General features: G+C 37.8%; 1 protein-coding gene across 1 annotated transcript in view; it reads left to right on the top strand.

Moving 5' to 3' along the window:
• Positions 1-20,408, top strand: part of LOC115263322 (growth hormone secretagogue receptor type 1-like) — a 93,736-nt gene that overhangs the window by 28,045 nt on the left and 45,283 nt on the right. The gene's annotated exons all lie outside the window — the stretch shown is intronic.

Here is a 20,408-nt window from a genome sequence, read left to right on the forward strand (position 1 = left end):
AGTGTCTTCTAGTCGGCGTGTGTTAAACCGGCCCCTGATTTTCTCTCCTGTCGATAGATCCTGGTAATGCGCAGCCGGATCTCGCCGATTAGGACATGATGGTCGGTCACAATGGTGGCACTACGTTTGTTTCGCACATGGAGAAGGCTCCGTCTCCATTTTCGGCTAATGCAGATGTGGTCGGTTTGATTTTCCGTGACGTTATCAATGAAACCCATGTCATTTTGTGCACTGGTGGATGAGGAAAGAGCGATCCCCCAATCACCATGTCCTTGTTGCCACAAAACTCTGCAAACAGCTCTGCGTTTTGGCTCATTTCTCCGAGACCATGGCATCCCAAGACGTACTCATAGTCCGAGTTATCGGAACCAACGTCCGCGTTGGAGTCGCCCATAAGGATCTTGATATCACCTTTCGGAATCTTGTCCACGACAGCATTCAGTTGACTGTAGAAGTTCTCTTTATCTTGCAATTCGGCAGCATCGGTTGGCGCGTAACATCGGATCATGGTGAGGTTTCGAACCTACAATTATCCTCTCATTATTAAGTTCCCACTTCATGAGCGCAGCGTATGCGTGGGCGCTGAGCAGGAAACCAACTCCACGGTGGTGAGGAGCGTGTTCACCTCGTAGGTCAGAGTATAGCAGAGTTTGACCCGACGTCAATCTGTGTTCTCCATAGTTCGGCCAACGGACTTCGCTCAGTCCTATAGGATCTCAAGCTTCATACAGCATGCCTCATTGGCTAGTTGTGCCAGTTTACGTAATACATTCCAAGTTCCAATACTTGTCTGGTGTTTTGCGCTAAAAGTCGTGGTCGTTCAATCAGTTCGTAATCTTTCGTTTTCGGTTTATGTAACGGTTTTTGGGTTTCGAGAACAGTAGGTTGTTGGCCTAAGGTCTCCTATCTACCGTGGTGGGGCTGCCACCTTGGGTATAGCTATCGGTGGAGGAGCATTTCATACTCAGCCGCTGCACAGTGGGCTCGGGACGTACCTCCTCAATCTAGTTGTAGTCAGAAGGATAACAGTAGGTGCCTGTAGTGATATGGACCTGATAATGTTAATATTTTATTCAAATATACATGATTCACGCACTCTTATTTATTCGAGTGTACCTACGGAGGAGGTTGCATAGCTCTATTGACCTTTCGAACACGAGCATTGGAATTCGGAGTACACGATAACGCAGAGTGTTCGAAAAGCCCACCAGCGCTGCGTTGGCGGCTCGATGCGGAGAAAGAGAAAGAGAATGAACGAAAAGCTAATGAATGAGCAGATAGACGCGAAGCGCGAAGCAGAACCCCAAGCCCAGCGGACCGGCAGTTTGTGAACGGATCTTGAAGCGGACGGATGAAATTGTGTGACGGACGAGATGTGTTGTTGGGGGAAAGAAGTTTGTTGAAGGAATTGTACACGGTAAAAATTCTGCACGCTAGATGTAAGGGAAAAATCCCTTAACTATTCAATGTCGTAATCAACATGATCAGAAGTGCTTTTCCTTTGAGATCGCAATGCTGTCAGTGTTGATTTGAGGACCAAAACAAACCCACCAGACAAACCAACAGAAAATCCCTTCGATTTGCACTACTGTAAAAAGCAATACGATCCAAAGTGAAAAGTTGTTGATTTGGAAATGACTGTTTTGGGCATGAAAGTAAATATAGATGACAGACTGTAGAAAGTGATTCGCTTCGATTCGCACCTCTCTAACAGATGTGAAGCAGTGTAGTGGTAAAATAGTTGATCGTGACTCTAAAGGTCCTGGTATCAAATCTGGGTGCGGCTGTACACATTTTTTTTTTTAATTTTTTTTTGAAATCAAAACATTGTCAACAACGAATTGATGTGAAGTGACATTAAAATTGAAGAGGCATTGGATGTTCTTTGTCAAATGATATGTAATTGATAACAAACTGATTGAACAGTAGTGCGAATTCAAGTGCCAATCAGTTTATATCACAGTGCAGATTTTTTACCGTGTAAATAAAACAGAATGGAGAAATGTAAAAATTGTGAATGGTTTAATTTTTTATTGTTTGAACGGAAAAGTTTTGCATGGGGAAAGTGTTTTGCATGGGGAAATTGTGTTTTTTTTGTGCAGCATCGTGGATTGAAAAGTGTGTTGCAGCAGAAGGGTAAGTTTTGTGAGGTTTCGATTTTTAGTATCTCGATTTTTGATGGAAAAAAAGGAGAAACACTACATGGCGCAGACGGTAGTGTCGATCAGAAATTGTTATCATTGTTCGTTAACAAGTTAATTACTGATCCAGACCTGTGTTGACGGGTGGGTTTGATAGCATCTGATAATGAATGAGGAAGTATTTGTTAGACAAAATTGGTTTGCATGCGTTTATGGTGAGTGCAGCTGGAATGAAACGTAAGAATAATTGAAATGGCTGACTTTCAGCTTACCGAAGGCAGTGTGTATATTTTGGACTAGAATTAAGCTTGATCAAAACATTCATTGAGTTTGGAATTCATGTTTAAACTTGGAAATGTGGATTCTGATTTGCGAATTTATTTTAGAGAAAGATTAAATATGTGTGGTGCCACAGACAAATAGACGCAGAAAAAAAAGTGAGCAAAAATGAAACAAAATTAAAACGACGCGAGGGCCTTGAGCAACCGATTTGCGAACTAACGAGTGTTTGAACTAATCGTTGAAGAGAAACAATGGTAAGTAAGAGTGAGTCGTCAGTTTATCTGTGGTACTGTAATGTTTGAATTGAATGGAATGGATTCAAAGGCATTAAGATTGGATTTGATTTGAATTTTTAATGGTAATATGGTTTGATTTTTTTGGTGAAATTGGTTAGGAAGGGAATGAAATGAAAATTTGAATAAATAACATGTCAGTTGTTTTTTTGTTGTTTGACTCAAGGAGTGAAAAAATAGAACAGACTAAAACAGATGGATAATTTTCAGTAAAGTGGTTAACGTGGTGTATTTTACAGTAGAAAAGGGACATTGAATCAAAGTACAATTCTACCACTGATTTTGTGTAGCGTATGTATGAGAAGAAGAGTTAAAGAGCAAAAAAAAAAAAAAGAAATAGATGCAAGTAAAACTCCCATTGCTTCCTGTGTAGCGTCTCCTTATGAGTTAGGTCTCACAGAAGTGGAAGTAAAAGGAAAAAAAAGCAAGTCTCTTATATATGCAACTGTGTAGCGTCTCCTTGAGAGTTAGGTCCCACAAAAAAAAAAGTGAAACAATGATTCAAAATAGAGCGAGACTTTTATCGAGAAATCTGTGTAGCGTCTCCTTCAGAGTTAGGTCTCACAGAAGGTAATCAAAGGGTAGAAAGTGAGTTGATCTCTTAGGTGAAAGAAAGTGGAGTAAGTGAAAATGCTTCTGTGTAGCGTCTCCTTATGAGTTAGGTCTCACAGATGAAAGTAAATCAAAATAGATCGAGTTTCTTTTCAAACTATCTGTGTAGCGTCTCCTTGGGAGTTAGGTCTCAAAGAGGTGGAAGAGAATGACCAAAGTAGAGTAAGTGGATAAGGTTTGCTATGAAGCGTCTCAATATGAAACAGATCTCACATAAACAAATAAAAAAAGGGTAGCGAGTCTCCTATTGATGATTCTGTGAGAGTTTATAGAAGTAAAATAAAATGAAGTAAAAGGGTGTATCCATAAGTGCGAGGATTCACAGAGGAAAGCAAAATAATAGAAGTGTATTGATCTCTTAGCGTATCTAAGACGTCTCAGTGAAATAAACCAGAATAATGAAAGGCAAAAAGACAAAAGGAACGTGTATGATTCAAATGATTTGGGGTTGCCATTGGAATCCGTAAACTATGTTAAATATTTGAATATATATTTATATAAAAAAAAACATATCAATGTGTCTAGGAAAGTAAATTATGCAAAGTGAAAAAAAAATCTTAATTCGATATTTTAAGTGATCTTTTTTTTTTTTCAATATGATCGAATTACGGTGTATTGTAGGTTAAAAAAAAATGTTAATGATCTACGGAGGATGCAGTTCCTTATTACTGACTTGGGCGATTAATGCACAATTGTGAAGTCTGGCAAACTTCTGCAATCAATGCATTACCATGGTCGTTAGAGAGTTTGTTGAGAAGGTAAATTTGAAGCTTGAAAATCAATTCTTGATGGTCTTGTGGTTTTATGGTTGACTCTACATTCATGCTTTATGAGCTCGGACTCGAGATGTTTTAGTATCCCGTTAAATATCTCGTTAAAAGGATAGTAAACATCAGTACTAAGATGAGTTGGTGATTTCTAGGATTTCTATTAGGTAAAACGTTCAAATTGTGAGGTACGGAAGGATTTTGTTGACTATTTTCTTACATGGAATGCTAGTAAGAAGAACATGCAGGGGAACTGTTACATACATGCTCTCTATTCTCTCATTTTCATCTATTGGAACTTTATTTCAAGTGTTGGAACGTCATATCCTTGATTCTGACATTGTATTCTTTGTTGGAAGTTAGCACTAATGAAGAAAATAAACGAAGTCAAGTGGTGCCGTAGTGGCTAACGTAGGATTAACTTAGGAACGTTGAATATTTAATTGCACCATAGTCTTATATTAAAATAAACGGAAGGACTGTTTTATGTTTGATGCTTTAGAAATACGTTTGGATGTTGCAACATACTCAAGGTTGTCGTATGAAATCATCTGTAGGCTTTATGGCTTTATCAGGAGATCATGAAATTTATATTTGATTTCAATATTAAATTATCGAGATGGATGTTTTGGAGTCTGGGTAGATCTATATATAAAAAAATGCAGTGGCATACGTGGGACCGCGCATAACTTGCGAACGGAAGATCCGATTTGGGTCGTCTATGTTTTATTCTGTTCGTTTTCACCCAAGGAAGGTTTATGAGGCAAAAAACATGGGAAAATTGAGAGTTTTTAAAAATCGATCTTCCATACATTTTGACCGGGTATGTGGTCTTGCCTAGAAACTTGAAACGTCAAAAAACGCAGTAGGCAAGACAAAGTTTGCCGGGTACAGCTAGTATGCTATATAAACGAAATTGAAATAAGATCAGTGTTTTTGTAAGAGATTAAATTTGTTAATGATGATATTTGTTTTGTTTTAACGCTTGAAAGATGGAAGTTACGAGAAACAGCTTTTTTAGTTTTAGGAGCCTGGCCATTCTCCAATCGTAAATAAATGAGTAATATCATGATAGTGAACATGTAAATCAGGTTCTTTGATGATAAAAAAAGATTCGTTAATGGCAAAAAAAAATGTTAGAAATCCAAAATTTTATAAAACTTGATGCTGATGAAGTATTTTTAAAATGCATTTAAAGCTTGTATGGTTTGTAAAAGGTACGAAACTGATTACGCTCATTCGAAGAGGGTATTCTGCTTAGAGGGTACGAAAAGTCGGTACAAGATCTTGTATGGGGATTGGGGATCTTTTTGAACGGGGCGAGCTAACATACTATCGTTTGAACTGTCAGTGTACGCCATATTATATGCCTTATACTAAATTGTGTTATACTCAAAGAAGGGTTTTTTACGATTAAATAATAAGAACTAGCGATATTTTATTCGTTTAATAACCCAAGAGGAACATAGGAATCAGTAGTTTTTCTACTTGATGATTGATAGATAATTTTGGAACCTATTAAGCCCCACCATGAGCTCGATTCTCAAGGATATATCATATCAATTTAGAAACAGGGGTATTTGTTGATGATTTTATGATGTTATTTGAGATGTATATGTTGGAGCTGACCAGTCCATGAGGAAATTGTTCAGATCAGTTGTTTTAGTCTCTTAAGTGTGCATATTTCAAATTGAGAATTTCGAAATTTTTAGCTTATATTTTTGATTTTCATGCCTGGTAGGGTCTCCAGTTAGCTTAGTGGTTAAGGCTATGGATCACCATTCCGGAGACGGCGGGTTAGGTTCCCGTTCCATTCGGGAAAACTTTCTCGATTACCTGGGCATAGTGTATCATTGTACTTGCCTCACAATGTACAAATTCATGCAATGGCAGGCAAAGAAAGCCTTTCAATTAATAACTGTGGAATTGCTCAAAAACACTAAGTTGAAACGAGGCAGGCCAAGTCCCAGTGGGGACGTAGCGCCATAAAGAAGAAGAAGAAGAAGCCTGGTAGACAAAACGTAAATATATTAAGAAGAAATGGTTCCAATCAGGTTCCGATGTGCACACACACATTTATGCAGCCAAACTTTGTTCTTAAAAAAATAAATGCATCGTAAAGAAATTCAAATAACGCTCTCAAAATGTATGCAGTTGCGCATATTTATCACCTGATTATTAGATTTTATATGAAATCATAGAAGAGAATTGGTATGTGCTTACATGTAAACTGTAGTAGTGTAGTTCGATGAAATATTAGCTATAAATATGAGCATGTTTGTTTCTATAGAACTCTTGCAAACCTCTTTCATGAACATATTTTCATTATTATATGTTGTAGATTCTATGTAAATTGGAATATATAGAGCAAATTAATATTAATTTTCTGATTTTATCACTGAGAAAATTATACCTTTTGGCAAGCTTCACCGTCGAAGCACCTATACCAATGTTTCCCAAACTTTTAGGAGGTATCGCCCCCTTAGAGCTTCCAAAAAATATTTTCGCCCCCCTAGGTTAGGTTTTATTTTGTCTATAGCAGAAAGCTGAAACTATGCTTAGCTAAAGACTATAAAAGAGTGTGAAATGTGGAGTCCCTTCAGTGCAACTAAAGCTTTGTCACTCTCATTTTCATTAAATTGTTTTATGAATACGTTGATTTTCCGCATTTGAAAAAATATAGTCGAAATCGTGCTTGTGCCTACTTTTCAACCCGTTGTTATTTCAGCATTGATCAATCGAAATAGAACGGACTGTGAACTCCTATGAACACTCGATATTCCCAACCAAATATTTTATCATTGTTTTGCAACAACTGATAATCAATGTTTGATCCCAAGTATCAAATAAAACTGGTGAATATATGTTTTGTGAAAAAGTGCAACTCAGAAAGATATCGGTGTGTTGCCGAGGGCTGGAAATTTCGATAATCAGGAAAAATAACAATAATAAATATCGGTGTATTTTCTAATGTAGTTACTTTTCTCCAAATACAAATCCAGATCCAAACCAAACCTTATAAATCTGAATACTTCCAAATAAATTTCAAATAAGAAATATGCAGCAAGCATGGCTAGATTTGAAATTTTACGCAAATGTTTGGAATATTTTCAAATAAACTTCCAGTAAAGTTTGGAATTCCTCCGAGAAGCTTCTCTGAAATATTTTCAAATACTGTGTGTGAAGTTTTTTTTGTAAACACTGTGTTACGAATTTCATCAGAAAAGTGTTCTGAAATTCCTCTGAACCTCATGCTTTTGCTTGAAAATTCTATGAATAAATCCGCCTACGTGTTGAAACGCAATTTTGCTCATCAATTCGCGAAAAAAAAAAACTATGTTTTTTTTTCATAATTAAGTCAAAAACTGATCCCGATTCTCGAATGTTCGTTAAATTCCTTCAGAAATACGTGTAGCAATGTTGCCAAAGAGTCCGCATAAATACCAAAAATTCTGTAAAGTAAGTCGATGTTTGAGTTTAATAGTAACTGCATTTTTTAGACAAATATTGAACTGAATACTTGACGGGAATTTTTATGATTCAGTTGATATTTTCGACTTGTAATTCAATACTATTGATGTTTTCCAAGCATTGAAAAATCGCCCCCCTTGTTAGTATTTTCGCCCCCCAATTTTGATTTCTTAAATTTTCGCCCCCTGGGCCTGATTTTCGGCCCCAGGGGGGCGATTTCGCCCACTTTGGGAATCACTGACCTATACTGTGGAATTTCTGAAAAACTTCAGCTTTGCAATAGGTAGCCTGTAAAAACAGTTATCTCTAAAACAGCAATCAAGTAAGTGAATCTAAAATTTATCAGTATTTTTTGTTTTGATACTCAATTATTCATGTTTAGGAGGAATACGAAAAAATAAATAAATGTTGTTGTATGTTCTAGTGAGTGGGTTGAGTGAGATGGACTGATTTATTGACGATTTTTTTTTAAATTTTGGATCGTGTTAAATTCTTATGAAAGCAGATAAAAAGTCATATGAGCATGGTTTTGATTGGCATTATCTTATGTAAGGCCATGTAAATTGACTAACAGTGAAAATTCTTGAAAATTTACTGTTTTGATGCTGGAGTAGCATTGTAGCATTAAAAATTCTGGTCATAAAGTCATTATTGGGCTTAATTATTGTGGCTTCATGAGTGCTAAACAAATTAATTAGGAAACATAGATAAAAAAGCTAAATCAATACTTATTGATGTCGTCTTATGAGGATAGAACATTGAAATTGTGACTCACAAAAAAAAATCCAAATCAGATGGAAAAATAAAAGATGACAAATGTTTTCTGTCAAACTAGTGATTTTCTAAAGACGAGATGTTTTGGTGTTTTGATGCCAGAATGTGCCCAACATCTTTGTGACTGGAACAGGTCAACATTGCAATATTGGTGAATGTGTTTCTTTTTTACTTTTCGTTTCCTTTCGAGTTTGAAATCTCGTGAAATCATAAAGTGCAGGCTAATGAATATAATGATCAGTAAAATATTATTAATACTTGAATTACAGGACAAGATTTGATTACGAATTATGGTACGACCTTACAAAAGACTATTATATTGTCAATTTAGGCGGTCATGACAAAAAGTAGGATTACTATTGAGTTGTGTAGAATTAGTTAAAATGCGTGTTCATTTTTTAGGAATACACCGACAGGAAATAATTTGAGCATATTTCTAGTGTAACACATGTGAAAATCAGAAGTAGCTGCAAGAAGAAATGTACAAATAAGGCAGCTATATTATCTCATAGTTGAAACTTAGAAATAAACAAATAACTTGATCTAAATCGCCTAACACTTGTATAGGTGGAGCAATAAAAACAGGTTTTTGATGAATTACTGGATTATCCATGCATATTTTTCTAAAGATTGTTTGCTGCAGATAATAAAAAGAAGAGGCATCTCTACATATGTTATCAAAGACAGTTATCACTGTATTTATCGCTTGTTCTGGCCGTTTTTTTTACTAAAACAAATTCCAATATTTCTATAAATTCATGAGTGTAATAAAAAAAATGTAAATATGTGTTGTCAGTTGTCTCGTGTTAGTAATGTTCAGCCTGTGCAGTCTCTGGACGAAGACGGTGTAGTGTCCTTCAAAATGTAAATATTCTTTTAGTTTGAGTCAAATAAAAAAGAACTTTATGGCGCATTCCACGCGTTACTGTTTGCGTGAGAAACAAACTTTTATTTCCAAAAACCGTACATACCATGCATACCAAACAGTACATCAAATGATCAGACTTGATTATAAGAATTAATTCATGCTTTCATATTGAAAATTGGACCTTTTTTCTTTGAAAAAATATCAAGAAACAGAGCGTAACGGGACACCATCGCAAAAAAATAATTGACTTAACACCAAGAAGTTTGTTACTTTCTCGGAAAATTTTTGATAGTTTCAAGCATTACTAAAAAAAAATACTATCTTCATTCTAATGAAAAAATCAAAACCAGTAGCAGCACGGAAATATCGTTTAATTTAGCCCAAAAACCGCGATGTAGAAATGCGTGGATTGTGTCTTTTCATAATTAGTGAACAATTATAGCTTACATAGATTTAAAAATAAATTGTATTATATTTGTATACATTTATCAGAGATATATTGAGATAAAAAAACAGTTATACAAATTAGATTTGAAGTAATGTTTGCGTCATCGTAAAAAGTTATCTAATAATGAATAAATAATTAGGTAGGGAGTATAAATATGCATATTGTTTGTTTACTAGATTTGTGCCGGAAAATAAACAAACGCAACACGGTCAAGTTAAGGATGTAATCGTAAGATTTCAGCACTTTCCAGAATGAAATTACCATTTGTCATAATAAACCTTCTCGTTAATAATTGTGAATGTGTTTGTGAAGTACTATGCTGAGAAGGAAACCTCTGTCCCAGTTAGGTTATAACTACGATGATTAAAAAAAAAAAACTGTAGCAGGAGAGTGCATTTTTTTCACAGAGTTGTTCAGATTTTCTCTGGATTGCTCCTGTTTTTACATAAGTGTTACCTGATACCATCGCAAAAACAAAATGTGTGGACCCTAGCGTTAACAACATTTTACGATAAAATGCAGTTTAGAAATTGAAACTGATTGTAAATAATTGACAATAAAGAGTTGGATATAGGTATTTAGTTAATCCTCTAAAAAAAAAATAAAAAACAAATTGAATGTATTGTACGTCATATTGAGCGATTTTTTTTTAAATTAAACATGTATGAACATATTGAGCAGTTGCACTAATCGAAGTGAATAACAATAGGGTGGTTTCAAATCGCTATTGAGTCTCAAGGAGCTTTTCGTGCGTTCAGATGGCATAAAATCTTCTAACATGTTCATCAGCTAAAATATTGCATATCAGTTAACTCTTTAAAAAAAAATGCATCGATAGACCTCGACTATGCGTCTAAATCGTCTCCTAGCATATAAGATGAATGAGAAATAAGATCGCTAATGGCGCTGTATCCAATAAATTAATTAATTTTTTTTTTCATACCTTAGATGTACTTATCCATTGTTTTGATATACACATGTTGTAGTGAATGTTTTATTTTGGTCGTAAAAATTGATTTGACACTTCCAGACCGGTACTACATAATGCTATTAGGACGTGGCAAACTAGATGTTAGTCACACGAACAGCCGCGACATTGACATTCTGTGGTTATTTTTTCTAAGACAGCTCATTAAAAAAAACGTTGAAATCGTTAATCGCCTGACACATTTCTCTCTACCAAACTAGGATACTTTATTGTTAATTGTGATCTGGTCATCTTATTGTATGTTGCTTTCATAACAAAACGCGCTGCCACCTTCCAGTCGGCATTTCTCAATCATCGCAACGAATCATGCACCACCTCTGCTGCTGTTTGCGTTAGTGAGATCGGAGAAACGTCAGACTCCCGCCTGCTGATTGGCTGCGACGACTCTGGCGACGGTTTCATCCGCGACGGATTCAAATCGTCGCGTTCGATAAGGGGGAAAACCGTCAATATTGGCTGTTTATATTATTTCTACGCTGTGTTTCATTGTGTCCAATGAGCTCGGTGATATTTGAATAATTAAATTCAGACTATATGCAGATTAGTGAGGATCAAATTTTAAACGATACAAAAAAAAATCAGTCAAACCAACTAGAATACTTAGTATGTTGATATTTGGCTTATTATTGTTCTTTGCATTCAAATCCATACATCAATTGTTTGTCATTGGTATATCATTCTCAATTATATAATAGAAAAATATAATCTGTCTTTCAATTCAATTCTAAAAATGTAAGATAGAGAAGGAGGCGATTGTAGTGATATGGACCTGATAATGTTAATATTTTATTCAAATATACATGATTCACGCACTCTTATTTATTCGAGTGTACCTACGGAGGAGGTTGCACAGCTCTATTGACCTTTCGAACACGAGCATTGGAATTCGGAGTACACGATAACGCAGAGTGTTCGAAAAGCCCACCAGCGCTGCGTTGGCGGCTCGATGCGGAGAAAGAGAAAGAGAATGAACGAAAAGCTAATGAATGAGCAGATAGACGCGAAGCGCGAAGCAGAACCCCAAGCCCAGCGGACCGGCAGTTTGTGAACGGATCTTGAAGCGGACGGATGAAATTGTGTGACGGACGAGATGTGTTGTTGGGGGAAAGAAGTTTGTTGAAGGAATTGTAAATAAAACAGAATGGAGAAATGTAAAAATTGTGAATGGTTTAATTTTTTATTGTTTGAACGGAAAAGTTTTGCATGGGGAAAGTGTTTTGCATGGGGAAATTGTGTTTTTTTTGTGCAGCATCGTGGATTGAAAAGTGTGTTGCAGCAGAAGGGTAAGTTTTGTGAGGTTTCGATTTTTAGTATCTCGATTTTTGATGGAAAAAAAGGAGAAACACTACAGTGCCCAGGCTGCACTATCAGCTAAGCATACAACTCTTAGCTGGCGGTCATCGTTTGACCCGTGGAAGCAAGAGGTAGGAACTTGTGAGGTCAGAGCTATGTTGGAGCTCTCCTTATCGACTCACCGTTTTGTTGCCCTTAATTAATTAATTATAATTAAAAAATCCTCTTCCAAAAAAATTGTGCATTTCAAGACACTCCCCTCTATCACCATCAAAGAAGCAGGATCTTTCTGCGAAGGTCCCAGCCAACTGTAAAGCCGCTCTAAATAAATATCATCCATGTTTCTCCATCAATTCCCCCTCCCCCAACTATACTAACCTTTGCCCCACGGTCATCGATAGACGACGACGGATGGGGTAAGGTTTGCGTTTGAAAGGACGTCTGGTGACGCAACCATTATCGCAACTAGAAGCTATAACGAGAAATGGGGGAAGCCATTGAATGTACTATTGGTCTGGAAAATGAAACGACGCCAGCCGCCGTAGAAAAAAAAATGATGAGCTCCCCAATGTCCTCAGCTGGGACCGAGTGGTTTTTACATAGCATTTATATGAAAAAAATGTAATCGGATGTCGTGGATAAGCGAATGCTTGATGAGGGTGATAAATAGAGTGAAAGCGTTTTTTTTTCAAATCATTTTCGGAGGGGTTTGTCCGAAATAAACGAAAAGATGATTGACAGTGCATATTGCTGATGGAATGATGTTTAAAATTAATCAGGACCTTTAAGTCATCCGCGGAATGAAAATTATTGTGTCTCCTTTTTCCTATGCTTGAGGAAGGTTTTGGTTTAGGGATTTCTGAATTTTTAATATATATAAAGCAGTCTTACGAATATATGTGGAATTTTCCGTCAATACATAAGTTTTCAAAATAAAACGAAAGCCATGAACTTCTTTCTATCAACGACCAACAGCTGATTTCAGAATCGTGCCAAAAAAATGTGTAGAACAGTTTTTGACTTTGCAAAATAACTCAAATTCGAGCTCCACACTATCTACAAATTTAGAATTTACTTATGGCGGTAAGCTCCACAGCGTATTAGACGCCAATCACGTATTATCCTCGATTTTCTTAAACACCAAACGGTATTATCCTTGATTTCAATCTGAGATTTAACTTCATTTCAGTCATACTTTCTAGAAGTCCTTCGACTTTTTTTTGAAGATGCCTAGATGCCATCTAGTAATAACTTTGGGATAACTCTTGAAATTTCGATGAGGATTCCTTCTGGATTTTTTTATGGGTTTCTTCGGAAACTTCGGACTGCGACTATGACTTCCTTCATAGTTTTTTTTAGAAAGTCCTATAGAAGTTCCTTCTAGAATTTGCTTCCAGAATTCCCTTCAACAATGTCTCCAAGAATTCCTTCAATCTTTTCTGTGATTTCTTCACGTACATTTTGGATTTCGGGACTTCCTCTGGGTTTAATGTAGGATTTTCTTCGGGTACTTCTCCAGGAATTCCTTCAGGTACTTCTCCAAGAATTCCTTCAGGGATTCTTCCAGAAATTCCTTCAAGAGTTCCTCCAGGAATTTCCTCAGGGATCCCGAGTAGAAGTAAATAACAAACCAATAACACTAGTTTACAGCATTTTTGAACTCGGTAAGCTGATGATCATTTTTGGTGTAGAATCATGCCCTGAGTTCGAAAACGCGAAAGAAAAAAAATACAGTAGAGCGGAATTTTTTTCGACTTTCTATACAAGGTTGATGATTTGAAATAGATTTTTGTTCTATTTTTAAGCAAAGTCGCTCACTTCACGCATCTCACTCTCCGTAATCAATGCTCCGATTGAGCTGAATTTTTTATTGTAGCTCGCCTACATATGATACGCCAAATAAACGTTGAGAAAGAATTTTTAAATTGTTTTTCTCTTATTGAAAACAATACATTTCTTCATATATTTTTGGAAATTTTGCTAAAATTTAAGGAGATCGTCCCCAAAAACTCACCAATATCTTGAATTTCATCAATCTGACGTAACACCTGCATTCAGATGATCGAATGGTATTATATTCAGCTTTAAATTTATGGAAAAAGATTTAAAATTGGTTGAACAAAACGCAAGATATTTAAATTTTGTTTAATTCCATATTTTAAAAAGTTGTAAGACTCGATATTGAGCTAAACCTCAAAAACTATTCTACTTAAAAATTTTTGAAACACGGTTTCGAAATCAGTGCTTCAAAAACTTTGGTCGTTGACAGAAGTTCACGACTTTCGTTTTATTTTGTAAACTAGTGTAATTAAAGAACAACTTATTTTGGCATCATATCTAAATTTGCAATTCTTTAGTTTTTTGTGAATAGCTCAGGATGCCACATGAATAATAAAATATGCTATCATTGTTAAACTTTTAATTGGCGAGTTATTATTAAATAGTATAATAACATAATAATAACAAATGTTACTATCGTACTATCCTGCCACAATATCAAAACAATAACATAATTTACCATCGTATTAAAATATGTTACTATTTTGACATTCTTTTTGCTATTATTGTGTTACTACTATGGCAAAATCAGTTATTCTTTAGTGGTTATGCCATAGAAATTAAGTTATTTGTTATTTAAAACAAACTTATTGTGAATTTTGCCATTCGAACATTCAATTTCAATGGCAAAATTTGCCCTTCATTTGCCATTTCGCTCTACCCGGGATTCCTCCGGGAATTCCTTCAGAGATTTCTCCAGGAATTTCTTCAGGGATTCATCCAGGAATTCCTTCAGGGAATTCTCAAAGAATTTCCTCAGGGATTCCTTCTGGGATTCTTCGAGGAATTCCTTCAGGGATTCTTCCAGGAATTCCTACACGGATTCTTCCAGGAATTCCTTCATAGATTCCTACAGGAATTCCTCTAGGGATTCCTACAGGAGTTCCTTCAGGGATTTCTCCAGGAATTCCTTCAAGGATTCTTCAGGAATTCCTTCAGGGATTTCACTATGAATTCCTTCAGGGATTTTTCCAAAAATTTCATCAGGGATTCCTCCAGGAATTTCTTCAGATATTCCTTCAGGAATTTCTCCAGAGATTTCTACTAGAATTTCTTCAGGGATTTCTCCAGGAATTCCTTCAGGGATTTCTATAAGAATTCCTTCAGTGGTATTCCAGAAATTTCTTCAGAGATTTCTTCAAGAATTTCTTCAGGGATTCCGCTAGGAATTCCTTAAGGGATTCCTCCAAAAATTCCTTCAGGGATTCCTCCAGGAATTCATACAGGGATTCCTCCAGGAATTCCTTCAGGAATTCCTCCAGGAATTCCTTCAGAGATTCCTCCAGGAATTCCTTCAGGGATTCTTTCAGGAATTCCTTCAGGGATTTCACTATGAATTCCTTCAGGGATTTTTCCAATAATTTCATCAGGGATTCCTCCAGGAATTTCTTCAGATATTCCTTCAGAAATTTCTTCAGAGATTCGTCCTAGAATTTCTTCAGGGATTCCTCCAAGAATTCCTTCAGTGATATTCCAGAAATTTCTTCAGAGATTTCTCCAAGAATTTCTTCAGGGATTCCATTAGGAATTCCTTCAGGGATTACTACAGGAATTCCTGCAGGGATTCCTCCAGGAATTCCTTCAAGGGTTACTCCAGGAATTCTTTCAGAGGTTCCTCCAGGAATTCTTTCAGGGGTTCCTTCAGGAATTCCTTCAGGGATTCCTCCAGGAATTCCTTCAGGGATTCCTCCAGGAATTCCTTCAGGGATTCCTCCAGGAATTCCTTCAGGGATTCCTCCAGGAATTCCTTCAGGGATTCCTCCAGGAATTCCTTCAGGGATTCCTCCAGGAATTCCTTCAGGGATTCCTCCAGGAATTCCTTCAGGGATTCCTCCAGGAATTCCTTCAGGGATTCCTCCAGGAATTCCTTCAGGGATTCCTCCAGGAATTCCTTCAGGGATTCCTCCAGGAATTCCTTCAGGGATTCCTCCAGGAATTCCTTCAGGGATTCCTCCAGGAATTCCTTCAGGGATTCCTCCAGGAATTCCTTCAGGGATTCCTCCAGGAATTCCTTCAGGGATTCCTCCAGGAATTCCTTCAGGGATTTCTCCAGGAATTCCTTCAGGGATTCCCCCAGGAATTGCTTCAGGGATTCCCCCAGGAATTCGTTCAGGGATTCCTCCATGAATTCCTTCAGGGATTCCACCAGGAATTCCTTCAGGGATTCCTCCAGGAATTCCTTCAGGGATTCCTCCAGGAATTCCTTCAGGGATTCCTCCAGGAATTCCTTCAGGGATTCCTCCAGGAATTCCTTCAGGGATTCCTCCAGGAATTCCTTCAGGGATTCCTCCAGGAATTCCTTCAGGGATTCCTCCAGGAATTCCTTCAGGGATTCCTCCAGGAATTCCTTCAGGGATTCCTCCAGGAATTCCTTCAGGGATTCCTCCAGGAATTCCTTAAGAGATTCCTCCAGGAGTTCCTTAAGGGATTCTTCCAGGAATTCCTTAAGGGATTCCTCCAGGAATTCCTTCAGGGATTCCTCCAGGAATTCCTTCAGAGATTCCTCCAGGAATTCCTTAAGGGATTCCTCCAGGAATTCCTTCCGGGATTCCTCCAGGAATTCCTCCAGGGATTTCTCCAGGAATTCCTTAAGGGATTCCTCCAGGAATTCCTTCAGGGATTTCTCCAGGAATTCCGTCAGGGATTCCTCCAGGAATTCCTTCAGGGATTCCTCCAGGAATTCCTTCAGGGATTCCTCCAGGAATTCCCTCAGGGATTCCTCCAGGAATTCCTTCAGGGATTTCTCCAGGAATTCCTTCAGGGATTTCTCCAGGAATTCCTTCAGGGATTCCCCCAGGAATTCCTTCAGGGATTCCCCCAGGAATTCCTTCAGGGATTCCCCCAGGAATTCCTTCAGGGATTCCCCCAGGAATTCCTTCAGGGATTCCTCCATGAATTCCTTCAGGGATTCCTCCATGAATTCCTTCAGGGATTCCTCCAGGAATTCCTTCAGGAATTCCTTCAGGGATTCCTTCAGGGATTCCTCCAGGAATTCCTTCAGGGATTCCTCCAGGAATCCCTTCAGGAATTCCTCCACGAATTCCTTCAGGGATTCCTCCAGGAATTCCTTGAGGGATTCCTCCAGGAATTCCTTGAGGGATTCCTCCAGGAATTCCTTCAGGGATTCCTCCAGGAATTCCTTCAGGGATTCCTGCAGGAATTCCTTCGAGGATTCTTCCAGGAATTCCTTCAGGGATTCCTCCAGGAATTCATTCAGGGATTCCTCCAGGAATTCCTTCAGGGATTCCTCCAGGAATTCCTTCAGGGATTCCTCCAGGAATTCCTTCAGGGATTCCTCCAGGAATTCCTTCAGGGATTCCTCCAGGAATTCCTTCAGGGATTCCTCCAGGAATTCCTTCAGGGATTCCTCCAGGAATTCCTTCAGGGATTCCTCCAGGAATTCCTCCAGGGATTCCTCCAGGAATTCCTCCAGGGATTCCTCCAGGAATTCCTCCAGGGATTCCTCCAGGAATTCCTCCAGGGATTCCTCCAGGAATTCCTCCAGGGATTCCTCCAGGAATTCCTTCAGGGATTCCTCCAGGAATTCCTTCAGGGATTCCTACAGGAATTCCTTCAGGGATTCCTACAGGAATTCCTTCAGGGATTCCTACAGGAATTCCTTCAGGGATTCCTACAGGAATTCCTTCAGGGATTCCTACAGGAATTCCTTCAGGGATTCCTCCAGGAACTCCTTCAGGGATTCCTCCAGGAATTCCTTCAGGGATTTCTCCAGGAATTCCTTCAAGGATTTCTCCAGGAATTCCTTCAGGGATTTCTCCAGGAATTCCTTCAGGGGTTTCTCCAGGAATTCCTTCAGGGATTCCTCCAGGATTTTTCAGGATTTCTTCTTGAGATATTCCTTCAGGATTGTTTTCAAAGATTCCTGCTAGAATTTCTTCAGGGATTTTTCCAGGGATTCCTCCAAGAATTCCTTCAGGGATTCCTCCAAGAATTCCTTCAGGGATTCCTCCAGGAATTCCTTCAGAGATTCCTTCAGGAGTTCCTTCAGGGATTTCTCCAGGAATTCCTTCAGGGATTTCTCCAGGAATTCCTTCAGGGATTCCTCCAGGAATTCCTTCGAGGATTCTTCCAGGAATTTATTCAAGGATTCCTCCAGGAATCTCTAGGGCGATTTTCTAGGAATTCCTTCATAGATGCATTCTGGGATTCCTCCAGGAAATCCTTTGTTGATTTCTCTAGGAATTCTTTTGCGCATTCCTCCAGTTATGCCTTTGAGGACTCTTGCAAAAATTACTATGGGGATTCCTCCTGGAATTTATATGGCGATTCCTCAAGGAATTTCTTTCGGAATTCCTCCTGGAATTCTTCGGTAATTCCTCCAGGAATTCCTTTAAGCACTCCTGCATGAATTCTTTCGAGGATTTCCCCAGGAAACAAAATGAGGATATCTCCATGATTGTCTTTGATGATTCCTCCAGGAGCTATCCCTGAGGGAATTTCTTGAGGATTCCTTGAGTGAATTCTTTGAGAATTCTCTGATTAAATTTCTCTAGAAATCACAGATGAAATTCCTTAAGCAACCACTGATATTTCTTGAGTAATCCGTGAAGAAACTCCTGAATTGCTATGAGGTAAGTTCTTGAAGAATCCCTGAGCAAACTTTTTGAGGAATCTCTGTGGGAATGCCAGAGGGAATGCCTTGAGTATTTGTTTCGAGAAAATTCTTGAGTGATCTCTAATAGAATTTCTTGAGAGTTCTGTGTGGGAAATGTCTTGGGTCAATCCCTGTAGGAATTTTTGGAGGTATTACCAGAGGATTTTGTGGATGTATTCACAGGGAAATTTCTCGAAGAATTTCCGGGCAAATTTCTGGAAGAACTCCCTGAGGAATTGAGAAATATCGCAAACAAATTTTGGAGGGATTCCCGGAGGAATTCCTGCAAAATTCCAAAAGCAATCTCTGGAGGAATTTCTGGAGAAATTTCGGAAGGAGCTTCTGGAGGAATTCCCAGAAAAACTTTTGGATAAATTCCGAGAGGAAATTCTGAAGGAATACCCAGAAAAACTTCTTCAGGAATTTCTGGAGTAATTTCTGGAAGATTTCTTAGAGGAATCTCTAAAGTAGTTCCCGGAAGAACTTCAGGAGAATTTTCAGGAGGATTTTTTTAAGGAATGCCCGGAGGAGTTTCTGGGGGAATTTCTGGATAAAGAATTCTCTGAGAAATTTCTGGAAAAACGTCCGATGGAATTGCAGAAGGAATTTCTGGATGAATTCTGAGGAATCTCTGGAAAAATTTCCGAAAAAAATCCTGGAAAAAATCCGAAGGATTTTATTGAAAAATTGCCGAAGAAATGTTTGGAGGATTTCACGAAATAATTTTTGGAGGAATATCCGGAGAAACTTCTGGAGGAATTCTCTGAGAAATTTCTGCAGGGATTCTCAGAGGAATTTCTGGATGTATTTCCAGCAAAGTTTCTTCAGAAATTCCTAGAGGAAATTCTGAAGGAAATGCCCGGAGTAGTTTCCGAGGGACCTCGCAGAGGAGTTTCTTAAAGAGTTCCTGGAGAAACTTCTGGAGGAATTCTTGGAGTAATTTCTTGATGAAATACCGATGGAATTTTCAAATGAATTCCTGGAGAAACTTCTCTAGAAATTCCTGGAGAAATTTCTGGATGAGTTTCCGAAGGAATTCCTGGAAAAAATCTTAAAGTAATTTCTAGAATTCTTAGAAAAATCTCATATGTATTCCCGATCAATTTATTGATGGATTTCTTGAAGATTTTCCAGAGGAATTTCTCGAAGAATTTGTTGATGAATTCATGGAGATATTTTCGGTGGAATTGTAGGAAATATTTCTGGAGGACTTCCCGAAGAAAATCCTACAGGAGTTCGTTAATGTTTTCTTGAGTTATTCCCAAAGAAATCTAGGACGAATTTTTCGAAGCAATTTCTTGAAAATTTCTTTTCTAGAATAATTTCCAGTGGATTTTCTCGCGGAATTCTCAGAAGATCTCTTAGAAGAATTGCTGGAGAAACCTATGGAAGGATTGCCGGTAGAATTCGTGGAGGAATTTTTGGAGAAATATCCGAAAAAAATCTGGAAGAATTCCCGAAGGAATTTCCGGAAGAACTCCTGAAGAAATAAGTGAAGGAATACAAGAAGGACTTTCTGGAGGAAATCACTGAGGAATTTCTAGAGGAATCCGCTTTTTCGAGGTACTCCCCGAAGATTTTCCAGAGGAATTTCATGAAGTATTCCTTGTGAAATTTCTGGATTAATAATTATTCTAGTAAGAATTTCAGTAAGAAGTCCTGGCGGAATTTTTGGAGAAAGTATCGGACGAATTTCTGAAAGAATTCCTGGAAGAATTTCTGGTGGAATTCCCAGAGAAAATCTGGATTAATTCCCGGAAAAGTATTCTGGAGGAATTTCAGTGAAGCATTTTTGGAT

This window comes from Aedes albopictus, chromosome 2, assembly GCF_035046485.1.
Source record: "Aedes albopictus strain Foshan chromosome 2, AalbF5, whole genome shotgun sequence".
In the NCBI taxonomy this organism is placed as follows: domain Eukaryota; kingdom Metazoa; phylum Arthropoda; class Insecta; order Diptera; family Culicidae; genus Aedes; species Aedes albopictus.